General features: G+C 39.6%; 1 non-coding gene across 1 annotated transcript; it reads right to left on the bottom strand.

The window, feature by feature from the left end:
- Positions 1-1,244: 1,244 nt before the first annotated feature.
- On the bottom strand, positions 1,245-1,428 carry LOC122496901. The gene has a single exon (XR_006300983.1). It is a non-coding gene; the product is annotated as a U2 spliceosomal RNA (small nuclear RNA).
- Positions 1,429-17,233: the final 15,805 nt, after the last annotated feature.

The raw sequence follows: 17,233 nt of genomic DNA, 5'->3' as shown, positions 1-17,233 counted from the left end.
TGAGAGGGAGAGAGCAGGGGAGAGGGAGAGAGAGAATCCCTGACATGGGGCTCAATCCCACAAACTGTGAGACCATGACTTGAGCTCAAATCAAGAGACCATGCCTGGACTACCCAGGCGTCCTTCCATTATTAATAATTTTAGCAAGATATGATAATCTCCCCATCCTGACCTTGAAATCTCATTGAAGGAAATTTTAGATTGTGGATTCTTCTAAAGAGGAAGGAAAGGGTATTTCAACAACAATAACATCATTTGTCACTTTCTCCTATTTCCGTACTGCTCTGTAGATCCCTGCACGATGGCACATTTGATTATAAAGCTTCATGTACTTGTCTGTCATCTGTCACTAGACTTGATGTTGCTTGGTGGCAGAACCTATGACTACATCATGGTACACGTTCAAGTACCATGCCAGTCCTTAACCAAGTGTAGGGTATCTGATCAACACTTGATACACCTATAGCAAATGCGGAAACAAATGGATGCATTTGTAATAGAACATTACAGCTAATGAAGAATCTTTTCCATACCTTATCTCATTTAGTCACTATGGGAAATCATGGAGCTAAGCCAAAGGAGCATAACACCTATTAAATTCACTTATGCACCTTACAACATGCTGATGGTAAGCAGTTGATGGTTTCTTACTTGCATTACAGCTTACAGACCCCCACCTTGATGTTCGAAGAACGAAAACATTATCAACATGTAGGTCAGCTTCTGGAAGCCTCCTACACTTGTTCTCACAATTCTTGGCTTTTCATATCGGATGCCTTAACAAAAGTCATTAATCAAATAGGGTGTTCCCTCTTTGTTTTCTGCCCCAAGACAGTATCTGTTGAGTATGGTCCTATGTGGGGCAATTTACAGATTTTTCTTTTCATCTCACCATTTTAACAGCTCTATCAAATATGGACCATCACAATCTTATTTTATAGGTAAGGCAACTGAGGCCACAGAAATGAGGTGTAATATCCCCACATGGCAGAGCTGACAGGGGTTATCTTCAGGATTTACCCCTAGACAATCTGCCTCCTGAGCCGCTAAGCACATGTGATTACCAGTTTGACTACACTGAAACTTGCCTTTGGCTTTGCCTTGATTCTCAATCCATCTAGAAATAAATATGCATACAGGTGGTAAAAACAACCACACTAAATAAATGCAAATAAATGCCATAATGCTGGTAAAAATTTCCCTTCAACTTTTGTTCTTATAGAAGAAGAAAACAATCATACAGTGGGGGGTTAATTATTAATCTAATTATTCAGGAGCTGACATGCAAAATATGGCTTATCCAGACGCTACTGATTCCCTATTTCTGAAAGACTTTCTCTCTCCTTGAAGTACTTACCTCCAAAAGTGTGTTTAAACTGGTAAGAACAGATACTATACTTGATCTTAGCCAAAAGGCTGAGAAGCAATCCAAAAACGTGTTTAAAAGTAAGGTAAGGCTTGGGCGCCTGGGTGGCTCAGTCAGTTGAGCGTCTGACTTCAGCTCAGGTCATGATCTCACAATCCGTGAGTTTGAGCCCCGCGTTGAGTTCTGTGCTGACACCTCAGTGTCTGGAGCCTGCTTCAGATTCTGGGTCTCCCCCTCTCTCTCTGCCCCTCCCCTGCTCATACTCTGTCTCTGTCTCAAAAATAAATAAAAAAACATTTAAAAATTAAAAACAAAAAAAGTAAGGTAAGGCTTAGATGGCTAGTGGCATGTTTTCTACTTGGGTACAAGGTGGAAAAAAATAGTCCTTGTAGAGGTAAATTATGAAAAGTTCCACATCATTAAGGTAAAGCCAACTGCTGCAATAAAGAAACCCTGGCTTAACACCAAAGAAATCTGGGTCTTGCTCAGAAATACCAATTACTGGAAAAGAAAGTTCAGGGTAGAAAGAGTGAAAGTCTTCCTTACACACAATCATCCAGGGGCCCAAAGATGGTTGTGTCATCTTCAACGTAAGGCTTCCAGAGCTATCCATGGCACAGAATCCCAGTCCATGGACGAGGGAAGGAATACAGGCACACCAGCTTCTTACCCCTCCTTTGTCTCTCAACAGATTGACATCATTGTCGCTCACATTCTCCTGCCAAGATGTGGGTGAATGGCCCCACCTTTCTGAAAGAGCCGGGGAAGGTCTATCCCTGCGCTGTCACTTTCTGGCAATTGCTTCACCTTGTGGAAGGGGAGCAAATATCTTTGATTTATGCCCAGGATTCTCTACCACACCATACAACCAGTCACTAGAACTTTTTGGCCTTTCTCTCCCTCTGTCAATTGTGGATATTGAACTAGACGATCTGTAGTCTCTCCCAGGTCATGAAAAGGTATAGGACTCAAAGCTTTATTTCATAAACATTTTTATTTTAGAATCTGACTTTCTCTGAACATTTTAGGAATTGTGTACTATTATTTTACCATATATATTTTGGATAAAAACATCTCTCCACTGTCACTGAAATTGACTGAGTATTGACTGTTCCTGGCATTCCGGGCCTGGTTGGGAGTTCCATGGGCTCTAACCTGAGACCAATATGCCCATCAATTGCATGCCACATTCTAAGTGTAAGAAAAATGAGTGGCTGTCAGCTGAAATATCAATAATGAGATCGAGTATGGGGTGCCTAGGTGGCTCCGTTGGTTGAGTGTCCGACTTCAGCTCAGGTCATGGTCTTGCAGTTCCTGAGTTCGAGCCCCACGTTGGGCTCTGTGCTAACAAACAGCTCAGAGCCTGGAGCCTGCTTTGGGTTCTGTATCTCCTCTCTTTCTCTCTCCCCCTCCCCTGCTCATGTTCTGCCTCCCTCTGTTTCTCAAAAATAGGTAAATGTTAAAAAAATTTTTTCAAAAAAAAAAATAATGAGATTGGGTATCACTCTATGAAAACAAGATCCAGTGTTTCATATTTAACTTACGTAATCTTCCTAACAATCTGGAGAAGACTCTTGAGACAAGAAACCGTCTATAAGGATCAGAGCTAATACTTAACATTCAGGATTCCTTCCTCTCAATGCTGTTCTCTGGGGTGCCTGGGTGGCTCAGTCAGTTGAGTGTCCAACTCTTGGTTTCAGCTCAGGTCACCATCTCAGTTCATGAGTTCAAGCCCCCCATGGGACTCTGTGCTAACAGTGCAGAGCCTGCTAGGGATTTCTCTCTCCCTCCCTCTCTGCCCCTCCCCACCTTGCTCTCTCTCTTAATAGTAATAATAATGATAATAATATTAATAATAATAAATAAAATGCTTCCCTAATAAATCAAGATTCTTCTTATTGCACCCGGCCTCCACCTTTCATAAGCTCCTTTCCCATTTTATCTCCTCTGACCTGGTGAGTGCTTCCCTCATTCCCGTTTGCTGTATGCTTTGCAGCTGCCTCCCCAATACATGGTTAATTTCCCATCATTTTCTGTGAGCAGATGTTCCTGAGGAGCGGAGCCGCTTGGCCATCCCCAGCACTATCTCCTGCAGATTACTGGATTGAACACAGTAGCCGCTGGCCATCCTTTTGATCCGAAAAGAAAAGATCTCCCCACTGGGATATTCCTCATGATGATGTAATTAGTCTCCTAGACATACCTAACAAATTTATTTCTAATCACCAGGGATGAGGGGAGAGGAGAAAGAACCATTCATCTTGGATTGTGTGCGATTGTCGCAGTTAATATGCACCATTTCCACCCCCCTCGTGCAATGTCTTCTTTGGTGATTGTTCAAAGATTCGGGGGCAAGAGCCACTCTTCAAAAGCAGTGGGGAACCACACATTCATAAAGAGGTCCCAGGCACTATTAAATTGCTTTTTCAAACCTGGCAAAGACATTAGAGCTGAAAATCCTGTCAGCTTCCAACTGGCCCTGGCATTAAGAACAGGTGAAGTTCTTAATAACTTTTCTGACACTATGTTTGACTCCAAGACACAACATGGAACATTCAGGACAAACAAATCCAGCTGTTCAAAATTTCCAGTTCTGCAGGGTAGAGCAACAGTGTAATATTTTTGCCCAGGATTGAGTCTTGAGGTACTTGTTAGGGATAGTGTCTTATTAAACTCATGTACCATCCATGGGGAAAAAATCTTCAATATATTATATTAATAATCAATCACAGGTAGAATCTGAGGTCTATCAGTGACAATGAATCCAAAAGCTATTAAATGGTATAAGCAAACGAAGAACGAAGATCAGGGTTAAGACCGTGACGTTTTGTGTTGGTGCATTTTGCCAGAGAAGAGGGCTGGGAAGTCCAAGAGGGAAAAAAGCTGGTTTAAGAGAGTTTATCTGCGAACAACTCAACCACCCATTTGAGAGCTAACAAGCATGCAACCCCACCTGCTTTTAAAGACATGCTTCAAACAAACATTTCACCAGAATAGAAGCAAAACTCTCCAGGTCATTCTTGTTATCAGTAAAGGCACTGAGAAACACAGGGCGTGTCACGCCCTGTCTTTTCCACATCTCTTTGCATGGAACATTTGCCCTACTGGCATAACTAAGAACTCACTGGGTGTAAAGAGGGGAAGAGGCTAGAAGACATTTTAAGTTACTGCCCCAACAGTTCTGGGTCTTGGTCTTGACGTTCTGAATTGCTTTTCTTGAGACACATTTTTTAAAGTCCCCAGAACAAATTGTAGAACTGGTTACATGGACAGTTGTGCACCTGAGGGACCAGAGGAACAGGAAGAAGTCATGAAACCCAATGCTACAGTTTCCAGATGACAGAAAGTCAGTCACAACCCTCCTCCATCCTAGGGACACTTAATCTGGTAAGCTGTACCTAGTAGATGTGTCTGTTTTTCTCTTCCTAAATGATCACCATGAGTTCTTACACTTGCACCAACCATGCCCGCTAGTGTCTTTTTAAAAAATCCCATTCATCACAGTGCATTTCTTCTCACAATGTTTTAAGTCTCTAAATAGCTATTCTTGGTTCCTCATTTGATCATGGAGCTATAGATAAAATTAAATAAGACAGCACCCGTAAAGTGACTCAGTGCTTTGCGGGACACCTAATAGAAGCTCAATCGAGAGAATATTTAGATATAACAGATAGAAGCTTCCCCACCTTTTTCTCTCGGTCACTTTGTCCATTTTTGTACACCGTTAAGTAGGTCAGACCCATTGTCAGGCTAATGTGTCAAGATCCCAATAAAAATCGAAACTGGAGGGTGTCTCTCAGCAGTGAAGATGTTCAAGAGGGGACACTGGTCACTTTCCCTTTGGCTTTCCCCTCCATCTTATTGCTTTTCTTCTCTAGCTTAAGAAATCCTTCATATCCCATGTGTTTCTGGCCCTCCAAGGATCTCTCTGCGCCCTATGGCAGATTTTACCATGGCACATAATGCGAGCATATTATAGTATTTGTGACACCTATTTTTAGCATGGTTTAGTAATTCCTTCTAAATGAGAAATATTTTCCACTAGGGTGATGGACCGTATGTTAATTTGATTAGTAAAAATTGTCAGTGTGTGAGGAGACCCTGGGAATCAATTGTGTGATCAAAAGGACCCATTCTCCTGCCAGGCAGGGTACCCAGAGGACACTCTGGAGCCATTCATGAGAAGAACGCTGTGTAAGAAAATCAGGGCAGGGGTGCAAAGGTCGATGTGTTCAGTTCTATTTAAATCATAAGGCTGCTTCCAAAATAACAAGTTTAGCCACTGAAATATCAGGGCCATGATTGCTCAGTTCCTTTCCTAACATTCAAAGAATAAATTGAATGAAAATGTATGAGATTGTTGCTCTAGAGTTTTCTCCAGAGAACAGACACTCTGGGGTTGAACTGACATGAAATTGTCTAGAAAAACTGGCCCATGTCCAAGTCTGTGGACCTATGTGGACAAAGCAAAGGTAGAAATGGTAACAAAGGAGTGATGTGTGCAAATATACTAGAAGTTATACCTGCACAAAACGAAATGAATTACCAAGCAATATGTCAATAATTTGAGCAGAGGCAGACCTCCAACAAGCCACCATTTCCCCTTCAAAGTCTAGAGTGGGGGTCAGAAACAGGCAGTTCTGTCGCGGCTTAACGCCGTAAACCTGGGCAGAACCCACCAGGTAAAGGTAACGAATGGGTTTCGGATAGCAAAACCCGAGAATATGAAGTCAAAGTTCAGTCAATCATAAAAGCATTTTACCTTTGTGTAGACAAGCAGAAGTTATCCTTTCAAATAGTAATGATTTTTACCCAAAGGTAAGCCCCATCTGATCTTGTCACTATCTGCCTTTGTAGGAGATGCCTTTTGTGTGAACAAGGAACACACTGAAAGTCCCCTGAGTATTTGGTGACTTAGTAGAAACTCCTAGCATCCCTGTGTCAAATTCTACAATATACTTTCTACAATAAATTATCTCTGCAATGAATTCCTTATTAAGTAAATCCCATTTGAATTGACGTCTGCTAGCTGAGACAGCAACTATCAATCTAACATTCATTATAGAAGATAAATACAGTTTTCATTCTAAATACTGCACACAGGTGTCTGCTGTGACAATGTACCTGTAACTTTCTACTGTGAAGAGAAAATCAGATCTTAAAAAAAAAATTAATGTATATTCATTTTTGAGAGACAGAGAGAGAGAGATGGAACGTGAGTGGGGGAGGGGCAGACAGAGGGAGACACAGAATCTGAAGCAGGTTCCAGGCTCTGAGCTGTCAGCACAGAGGCTGATGCGGGGCTCGAACTCTGGAACTGTGAGATCATGACCTGAGCTGAAGTCGGACCCTTAACCAACTGAGCCACCCAGGTGCCCCAAGAAGATCAGATCTTAACGGAAAATGAATTAAGAATTGAAAAGTATTCTCCAAAGTCTATGTATCTTTGGCATGATTGTGATGCACATTTGAGTGGTAATAGCATGAGGTAACATCCTGGACCCAGCTAAAGACATCGAGGACAATTTGGACCCAATTGTGTTTCTATGTGTTTCTATGTGTTATCTCCATTTTCTGAAAAGTTACTGCTAACTTAATGAGCGATTTCAATATACTCAATGTATACTCTTAATGAAATAAAGTGGTCCCAAGCATATACTAGAAATACCACCTTTTGAGTAATGTTTGTCACAACACAACTGTTGAAGAATAAAATCTGTACTGCCCTAGTTTGGAACCTCCTTACTACTTTATTCACCAGGGACCTAGCCATAGCATATTCTCCTAGCTTTCAGTCTGTCTTTTTATCCTAACCCACTTTAGACTTCTACCTAAAGATCTCACCTCTTTTATTTCCCTGTGATTTGTTTTGTGGGTTGGTAGAAAGGGACTAAGGTCCAGAAACTATGGTCTCTGGTAGATAGTCACACAAAGCAAATGCCCAGTGAAGGAATGGGACCACTCAAAGATACAGGGATATTGTCATGAAGGAGAGGCAAAGCTGAGAGCCAAACACTAGTTAGTAATTCAAAGAGATTCCTAAATATAGGAATCCAGAGGGAGAAATCCAAAGCAAGAAGGCTGAGTTTGAAGAAGCAACTTCTCAGCGCAATTAACAGGAGAACAGGAGGTAAAAAGAACGAATACTCAAGCAAGCTACTATTTAATACACATGCCTGGGGGTGCCTGGGGGCTCAGTCGGTTGAGCGTCCAACTTTGACTCAGGTCATGATCTCACTGTTTGTGGGCTCAAGCCCGCATCAGTCTCTGTGCTGACAGCTCAGAGCCTGGAGCCTGTTTCAGATTCTGTGTCTCCCTCTCTCTGTGCCTCCCCCACTAGCACTGTCTCTCTCTCTCTCTCTCTCTCTCTCTCTCTCTCTCTCTCTCTCTCTCTCAAAAATAAATAAACATCAAAAAAAATTTTTAATATACATGCCTGGCTTTTAGACACACCACGGGATGGTGAAATGGGGAAAGTCAACTCCATGTGAAGGACTTGGTACAAAGCAAATATGTTTCCTAAAACATGCTAGTCAACACGTGAGCTTACTAATGTTTCAAACTTTCTCATCTACTGAAGAAACTTACTATCCTTTCACTAAACTATCACTCCGACATTCTGTTGCATAAGGATTCTTCTTAATGGAGCTCTCTGAACTTGTTCATGATGTTCTTTGTGCCTGAAGTAAAAGAAACAAATAGTTTTTCAGATTAAAAGGGCCCACCAAGGGCCCCCAAGATGAATATAAAAAGGCCACACCAAAACATACATTGCTAGAATTTCCAAACACTCAGAAGAAATAAAACACTACTAGTGTCCACTGACTCTCCTGGACGATGTTTTTTTAAGTTCTCACTCAATCAAAAGCTCAAATCCTCTTCCTCAACATTCATTTGCAGATCATGATCTGGCTTCACTTCACCAAGGAAGCAGAAGCAGTCAGAAGACAATATTCCCATCCTCTACCAACCACATCAACTAACTGTCAGCATCTAACCCCACAACTTCTGCTTGCTAACTTTTTTAGCAAAACAATCTCTCCATGCACTCAACTTTACCCAAGCTCTCTGTGTTGATGAACATACTCAAGGACACTGGTCAAGAAACTGTGACTCTTTTCCTTTCCTGATCAGCATTCCCTTCTCTCTTTGATCATACCCATCAGCATACCAGTACACCCTCATCCCTTCCATTTAAAGGAAAAAAATGCTTTCTCTTGGGGCCCTTGGGGGGCCCAGTCACTTGAGTGTCTGACTCTTCATTTCAACTCAGGTCATGATCCCAGGGTCATGGGACACAGCCATGCATTGGGTTCCATGCTCAGCATGGAGCCTACTTAAGATTTTCTTGCCCTCTCCCTCTGCCCCTCTCTCTTGCTCACGCTCTCCCAAATAAATTTTAAAGTAAATAAAAATTGTAAAAATAAAGAAATAAATCGTCTCATGACCTCGCTTTACCCATTAGCTATCACCATCTTACCATTTCTTTCCTCCTTTTTTCAGCAAATCTACTTGGAAAGATTATCTCTACACCTTGCCTCCAATTTCCCTGTCTTCCTTTTTTTTTTCTTTTTCCCCATCCATTCTTAATCATATACCACTCTGACTTCCCTCTTGCCATTACATCTGCACCAAAATGACTCTCATCAAGGACATCAATTCCAGGCGGCTAAACCCAAAGGTCTAGTCTCGTGTCATTTGATTTGACCTATCAGTAGCATTTGACCGAGAACATTCATTTCACTTCCTTCAGAGATTTGGTTCACCTGTCTTCCAGACAATACACATCCTTCATTCTCTTTCTCTTTAAATAGTTATTCCTCCCAAATCCCTTACTTTCTTCCTTTTCCTCTAGATCTTTAATTATAGCAAGATGCTGGAGCTCAGGTTTGTTTTTTTTTTTTCTTATTCTCTTTTCTATTTATACTTGTTCCATACAAGGAAATTCATCCATCTCATCCCTTTATATACCATCTCTAAGGGGTAATTTCCAAACGTCTATCTTCTGTCCAAAACCCTTTCATGAGTTACATCGACCATAAGTGAATTGCATTTATGACATCTCCATAAGTGAACTCAATTTCTCCCCCCCCCACGAAACAACTGCATCTGATTGTTTTCCCTTCTCTCTGAATGACAACTCCAAATTTTCCACTTCAGAAATCAAAAATCTGAGAGTCCTTCCTAACTTTTCTCTTTTTTTCATGTTCCACATCCAACCCATCTGAAAATCTTATTGGCATTACTAACAAAATCTGTAAGCAATTCAAACAGTAGTCGCCACATCCTGATTTGAGACACCAATATCTCTTGCCTGGATCATTGCACCTACATGCTATGTGGCCTCCCTGCTTCTACCCTTAAGCTATTACAGTTTATTTAATTGTTTGTTTGTTTGTTTGTTAACAGGAGACAAAGAGAAACACAGTGCAAGCAGAGGAGAGACACAGAGAGAGGGAGATACAGAACCCAAAGCAGCCTCCATCTCTGAGCTGTCAGTGCAGAGTCCAACGCGGGGCTCGAACCCACGAACTTGAGATCACGACCTGAACTGAAGTTGGATGCCCAACCCACTGAGCCACCCAGGCGCCCCACAGTTTATTGTTGACATAGCAGCATTTTTATATGATTTTGCCAATCCTTCTGCTGAGAACTTGTCAAGTCTCATTTCTCCCACCTTAAATGCCACAATCCTTACAATGGACTACAAAGCCCTACATCGTCTGGCTCCCTGCCCGCTATCTATATCACCTGTTAATATTCTCCTCTGGCTTACTTCTGTTCACCATCATGATGTTTTTGTATAAAAATATGCATACTACACAGGGAAATAGAATGAAATTACACATAGCCAGTAAGTGAAAAAAGTTACTTGTAGCAAAAGCAATGGGAGGTAAAAGAAAATAAAGGTCTGATATCTGGGCATTAGTGGCGTTTCCAATATAAATGAAAGTAATATATATGACAATATTAAGGGTGGTGATAAAGGTACTGTTGTTATTATTAACTGTTTATATTTTCCATGGATACAAGATTAACCCTAAGTAGATTGTGGTAAGTTCGTCATATATGTTATAACCACTACAACAACTCCAAAAAAACACAAACACAAAACAAAACAAAAATCCCCACACACAAAGGATAGCCAAAAGCCAACAGATATTTTTAAGTGGAATACAAAAATAATGAAAACATCTAAATGCAGGCCCAAAGGATAGACACAAGAACATGTAACAGTAAAGACAAACGGCCGATAGGTAATCAAGTTTCAGACCAAATTCCTATCATAACAATAATCACAGTAAATGGTATGGGTCTAAACACCACAACCAAAGGCAGAGATTATCAGCATGGGTGAAAACGTTAAGATTTGAATCTAAAAATGAAGCAACAGGCTTAACAACCAGCAGGTCAAAAGAGAAAGGAAAATTTTTAAATGTCTCAAAACATTAAAAATGGAAACATACCAAAATCTATACGATGCTGCAAAAGCAGTTCTGAGAAAGAAGTTTACAGCGATGAAGGTATATACTAAGAAATTTGAGAGATCCTAGAAAAACAACCTAACTCTATACCACAAAGAACTAGAAAAAGAAGAACAAACTAAGTCCAAAGTTAGAAAAAGGAAGGAAATAATAAAGATCAGAGTAGAAATAAATGAAATAGAGACAGTAAAAATAAAAGGGGGAAAAAAATCAATGAAACTAAGAGCTGGTCTTTCCAAGAGATAAACAAAACTGACAAACCTTTAGCTAAACTAAGAAGGAAGAGATAAAACTCAAATAAAATCAGAAAGGAACGAGGAGACACTATAACTGATAGTATAGAAACATGATCTTAAGAGACTATGATGAACAATTCTATGCCAGCAAATTAGACACCCTAGAAAAAAATGGATAAATTCCTGGAAACACACAACCTACCGAGACTGAGTCAGGAAGAAATAGAAAATCTGCACAGAACAATAATAAGTAGAGGTTGATCAATTATCAAAAACCTCCCAGCACAAAAAATGCCAGAAATATATGGCTGCCCTGGAGAATTCGACCAAACATTTAAAGAAGAATTAATACTGATTCTTCTGAAACTCTTCCTAAAAAACTAAAATTAAGAAAAAAAAAGATGGCTTGATTACATGCTTTCTACAAGATAGACAAATTGAAAATAAATTGATAGTGGGGCATCTAGCTGGTTCAGCCAGTTAAGCATCCAACTTCAGCTCAGGTCATGATCTCATGGTTCATGAGTTTGAGCCCCACATCGGGCTCCCTGCTGATGGCTTGGAGCCTGGAGCCTGCTTCGGACTCTGTGTCTCCCTCTCTCACTGCCCTTCCCTCATTCATGCTTTGTCGCCCTTTCTCTCTCTCTCTGTCTCTCTCAAGAATAAACATTTAAAAAAAATTTTAAGAAGGAAAATATCTTGAAAGAAAAGGATATATAACACAAGAAGCATAAAAACTGTTGAGTTACTATAATGCAAACTTCAAGGAAACTAGTATTACTAAGGAGGGATACTCCGTAATGGTAAGAAGGATAATTAAACAAAAAGAAATAAAAATTATAAATGTATGCACCTAATAGAACTTTGAAATACATGAAGCAGAAATGGACAAAATTAAAGGAGAAATAAGCAATTACACACTCACTTAACAGTAGCAATTGGTAGAACATGTTGGCAAAAATAATCAGTACAGACATGCATGGTCAGAACAACACTATTAACCACCCGGATCTAACTGGCATTTAAGGGACATAATATCTGACAACTGCAAAATAAATATTTTCATTGCACATTCATATGGTGAATGTAATTTACCTTGTGCACTATAAAAGAGTATGTACTGTCATAAAACAAGCATCGATATATTTAAAAAACTGAAATGAAATGGGCCATTCTCTTTGGCCACACCAATATTAAATTAAAAATCATCAGTCAGATAACTAGGGAAACTCCAAATATCTGCAATTTAAACAGATTTATGAATAAGTATTGAAAACAAAACTCGTAGGAAAAAATTCTAAATATTTTGAACCGAATGACAATGAAAATACAACCACTATTTTTTTAATGTGCTTTTTATGGTTTTTGGTATAGATTCACATCACAGTATTTAAGCAGCTCTCCTACACACTGTTATGACCAGCTGACTTTGAAAACACAAAAATGTCCCATATTCTTTTGGGCCGTTTACTTTATTTGGCATTACGAGGCTCGCAGGATAATCTAATTACACTAGTAGAATGTACTGGACAATTAGTACGTAGGAGATCTAGTTAAAAATTGAAAACCGGTATTCGGACTCTGGAATTTGCTCTAAATCTTGGGAAACTCCTGCAGAATTGGAAATGTAGGACCTTAGAGCTTGTGTAGCTGTGTAAGTGCAGGACAAGTGCTCAGTTAGGGGGAGCTGCTTTTATTTTCCTAAGAACTATTCTTTCCCTGGTTGCTGGGACCTCCTATGATCTGAGGTATCACCTCAGAAATGAGGTTAGCTGGCCCTCAGTCGCCTGAGGAACAGAGGTAGTCGCAGGTTCTTTGAAGGCAGAAGCTTCGATTCAGCTGGCCCATGGCACCCGCACTTATTGCCTTCAGGGTCAGACCTCTCCCCATGCACGCAAAGGTTTCCGGGCCAACACGATGTTCACCAGTTTGCCTTTGCCCAGAATCTGTCTGATATTTTTCCAGGCAAACCTCCACTCTTCTCCTGGAGAGTGTTCCAAGAAAGGTAACATTTGAATTGACAGTCATTCGTATTTGATTATAAGTTTGTACATGTATTTTCTTAGAGCTGAATGTAATGGAAAGATCAGAGAGGGGTCCGCAGGTCATGAATGACCCAGCAAGGTATCGCTCCAGAAAAAAAGAAAAATATATATATTAAAGCCAGAGATCACAACAAATATAGAGTAGAATTGAACTGAATTAAAAACAGCAGAAATAGCATACACAGACATGAATTGTTCTATGAAACTAATGCCTCGGCTATACACCTTCAATCTTGGGGATTTGTGTCATAAATAGTCAGATAACATTTACTACTTATTATGAAAAGCAGTTTACAAATTGTGAAATATCTAATACAATCTATAAATACAAGTATTTTTATTCTTTCTAGTCTTTAGAAGACTTGACCAGTTACCTTAGCAATATTGCATATTAAACTCTCAAAATTTCCTGCCAACTGTAAGCATGTATACAAGACTATTAGAAGTTCTACTATCTGGTTTATAAAATTGATATTTTCTAACAAAAGATTAACTAGAACTTAACCCCTCAGTTAAACATGGGGGAATTATTACAGTCAAGGTTTGCATTGATGTGATTTCAGGCATTTGGTATCAGTGATTTTCCTAAAGACAAGTGCACCTGTATTCTGCATTGGAATTTTACGTTTATATCCTAAATAGTTCAACGTCAGAAAATTTTTCTGTTTCAGAGTTTTCATTTCAACTCCTTTTAATGGCATACCCTTTAACTCAGTTCACTGCATTAGCTCTCCATTTAACTCCAAGGAAAAACCAAAGTCCTTTATGTGGTCTCCAACACCCATCCAAAAAAAGAAAAAAAAAAAGAAAGGTCCCCTGTTACTTTTCTGATCCCCTCTCTCTCGCTACTGCCTCGACTCACTTTGCTCTAGGCACACTTTGTTGTCCCTTCAACACAAGGATGCTTCCAGCCTACAGTCTTTAATTGTCCCTCATGCAGGCACTCCTTTCAGGAAACATCCCCTTAGACCAAAACCAGACAAGGAGAATATAAGAAAATTATAGACTAATATCCCTAATAAACAGGAACGCAAAAATCCTCAACAATACATTAACAAACTGAATTCAACAATACATTAAAAAGTTCTGGGGCTCCTGGGTGGGTCAGTCGGTTGAGCGTCCGACTTTGGCTCAGGTCACGATCTCGTGGTCTGTGGGTTCAAGCCCCTGTCAGGCTCTGTGCTGACAGCTTGGAGCCCGGAGCCTGCTTCAGATTCTGTTGTCTCCCTCTCTCTCTCTGCCCCTCCCCCACTCATGCTCTGTCTCTCTCTCTCTGTCAAAAATAAATAAACATTAAAAAAAAAAAAGTTCATACACCATGATCAAATGAGACATATTCCAGTGTTGGAAGGATGGCTCTAGGTCTGCAAACCAATATGATGCAACACATTAACAAAATTAAAAGTAAAAATCATACGATCAGAAAAAGCATTTGACAAAATTCAACACCCTTTCATTAGATGCATAGATGCAGAAAAAGCATTTGACAAAATTCAACACCCTTTCATTACCAAAAGTCTCAACATCACTCAACATAATAAAGGTCATGTAAGGAAAGCATCAGAGTCACTAATGAAAAGCTGAAAGCTTTTACTCTCAGATCAGGAACAACACAAGGATACTCACTCTTACTATTTTCTCAACATAGTACTAGCAGTCCTAGCCAGAGTAATTAGGGAAGGAAAATAAAAGGTAGCCAAATCATAAAGGGGAAAGCAAAATCTGTCATTAGTGACAGATCACATATTACATATAGAAAGCCCTAAAAATTCTACCCAAAATCTATTAGAATAAATGAATTCAGTAATTTTTCAGGATAGAAAATCAATATACAAAAATCACTGATATTTCTCTAAACTAATAATGAAGTATCAGAAAGAGAGATTAAGAAAAAAAATTCTCCTTTACAATTACATCAAAAAGACAAAATACCAAGGACTAAATTTCACCAAGGAGATAAAACATCCATACACTGAAAACTGTAACACTGATGAATTAAACTGAAGAAGACACAAATGTTTAAATACATCCTGGAACTGGAATACTCAGTACTGTTTAAATGTCTGTACTATCCAAAACAATCTACAAATTTAAGGCAATTCCAATGGTATTTTCCACATATACAAACACAATTCTACCATTTGTATGGAATAAAAGACCCCAATTAGTCACAGCAATCTTGAGAAAGAAGAACAAAGCTGGAGACATCACACTTCTTGATTTCAAACTCTATTACAGATGTTATGGTCATCTACACAGTAGAGTATTGGCATAAAAACTGTGACACAGGTCAATGCAACTGAATATAAAGCCACGAATAAGTCCATGAATATATGGTCAATTAACTTATGACAAAGGAGCCAAGAAGATACAAAAATATCCATTGATGGATGAATGGACAAAGAAAATGTGGCATATATATGCAACAGAATACTATTCAGCCATAAAAAGAAGGAAATCCTGCCAATTGTGACAACATGGATGGACCTTGTTGGCATCATGCTAAGTGAAGTCAGTCAGAGAAAGACACATAGATGGGAAAAGGGCAGTCTACTTAATAAATGGTGTTGGCAAAACTCAACAGCCATATCAATAGCCTGGATGAAAATGGACCACTATTTTCCACAATATACAAAGATCAACTCAAAGTATTTTATTTCGGGCTCCTCAGTGGCTCAGTTGGTTAAGCATCCAACTTTGGCTCAGGTTATGGTCTCATGGTTTGTGAGTTTGAGTCTTGTATTGGGCTCTGCACTGATGGTGTGGAAACTGCTTGGGATTCTCTTTCTCCCCCATTCTCTCTCTGCCCCTCCCCTATATATATATAATTAAATTTTATTGTGAGAGAGAGAGAGCAGGGCGGGGGGAGCAAAGGGAGAAGGAGGAGAGAGAGAGAGAAAGAGACAGAATCTTAAGTTGGCTCCAGGCTCAGCAAAGAGCCCGACATGGGACTCGATCCCATGACCCTAGGATCACATCCTGAACCGAAATCAAGAGTCAGACGCTTAGCTGAGTCATCCAGGAACCCCCAAATATCAACTCAAAATAAATTAAACATTTAAATGTGACACCTGAATCCATGAAACTCATGGAAGAAAACATAGGAGTTAAGCTCTTTGACACAGTCTTGTTGTTGTATTTTGGATCTGACATCAAAAGCAAAGGCAACTGAAGTAAAATAAACACGTAGGACTGTATCAAGCTAAAGAGCTTCTGTGCAGTCTAAATACACCATCAACAAAATTTAAAAAAAAACAACTTTGGAAGAAAATAGTTGTAAATCATCTAATAAGGTGCTACTATCCAACGTATAAACAGCACAACCAACTCAATGGGAAAAATTCTAATTAAAAAATGGGCAGAGGACCCGAATACATCTTTTTCCACGCAAGACCTACAGGTGCTCAACAGCACGGAAAATCCAAATCAAAACCACAATATCACCTCACCTCTGTTATAATGGCTATTATCAGAAGGGTAAGAAATGATTCCTTTTGCCAGGGTGTGCAGAAAAAGGAATACTTGTGCCCCATCAGAGAGGATGTAAATTGGTGTACCCACCATGGAACATAGTGTGGACGTGCCTCAAAAAACCAGAAATAGAACTACCATTGGATCCAGTAATTCTACCTGTATTTATTCAAAGGAAATGAAATTGCTGCCTTAAATATCAGCAACCCCATTTTTACTGCCATGTACAACAGTCAAGACATGAAAACAACTGAAGTATCTAGGGATGGATGCATGAGTAAAGAAAATAGGGCATACATATTCAACAGAATGTTAATCAGCCATAAGCAGAATGAAATCCTGCCAATTTTTGACATCATGGATGGACCCTGGTGGCACGATGCTATGAAAAATCCATCAGGAAAAGCCCAACACCCTATGACCACACTTATATGTGAAATCTATGAGAAATTTAAAAAAAAAACTCATAGATATAAAAAACAGATCGGGGGTTAGCAGAGGCAGGGGCAGAGGGTGGGCTAAATGGGTAATGGTGGTCAAAAGATAACCTAGGCCAAATCATCATGTCAGACCCTTAACACTAATACTATGTCATACGCCACTTATATCTCAATTGAAAAAAATAACAAC

This window comes from Prionailurus bengalensis, chromosome A1, assembly GCF_016509475.1.
Source record: "Prionailurus bengalensis isolate Pbe53 chromosome A1, Fcat_Pben_1.1_paternal_pri, whole genome shotgun sequence".
Lineage (NCBI taxonomy): Eukaryota > Metazoa > Chordata > Mammalia > Carnivora > Felidae > Prionailurus > Prionailurus bengalensis.
Note: the sequence above shows the minus strand (reverse complement) of the source record. Positions and strands in the feature narration are given on the sequence as shown.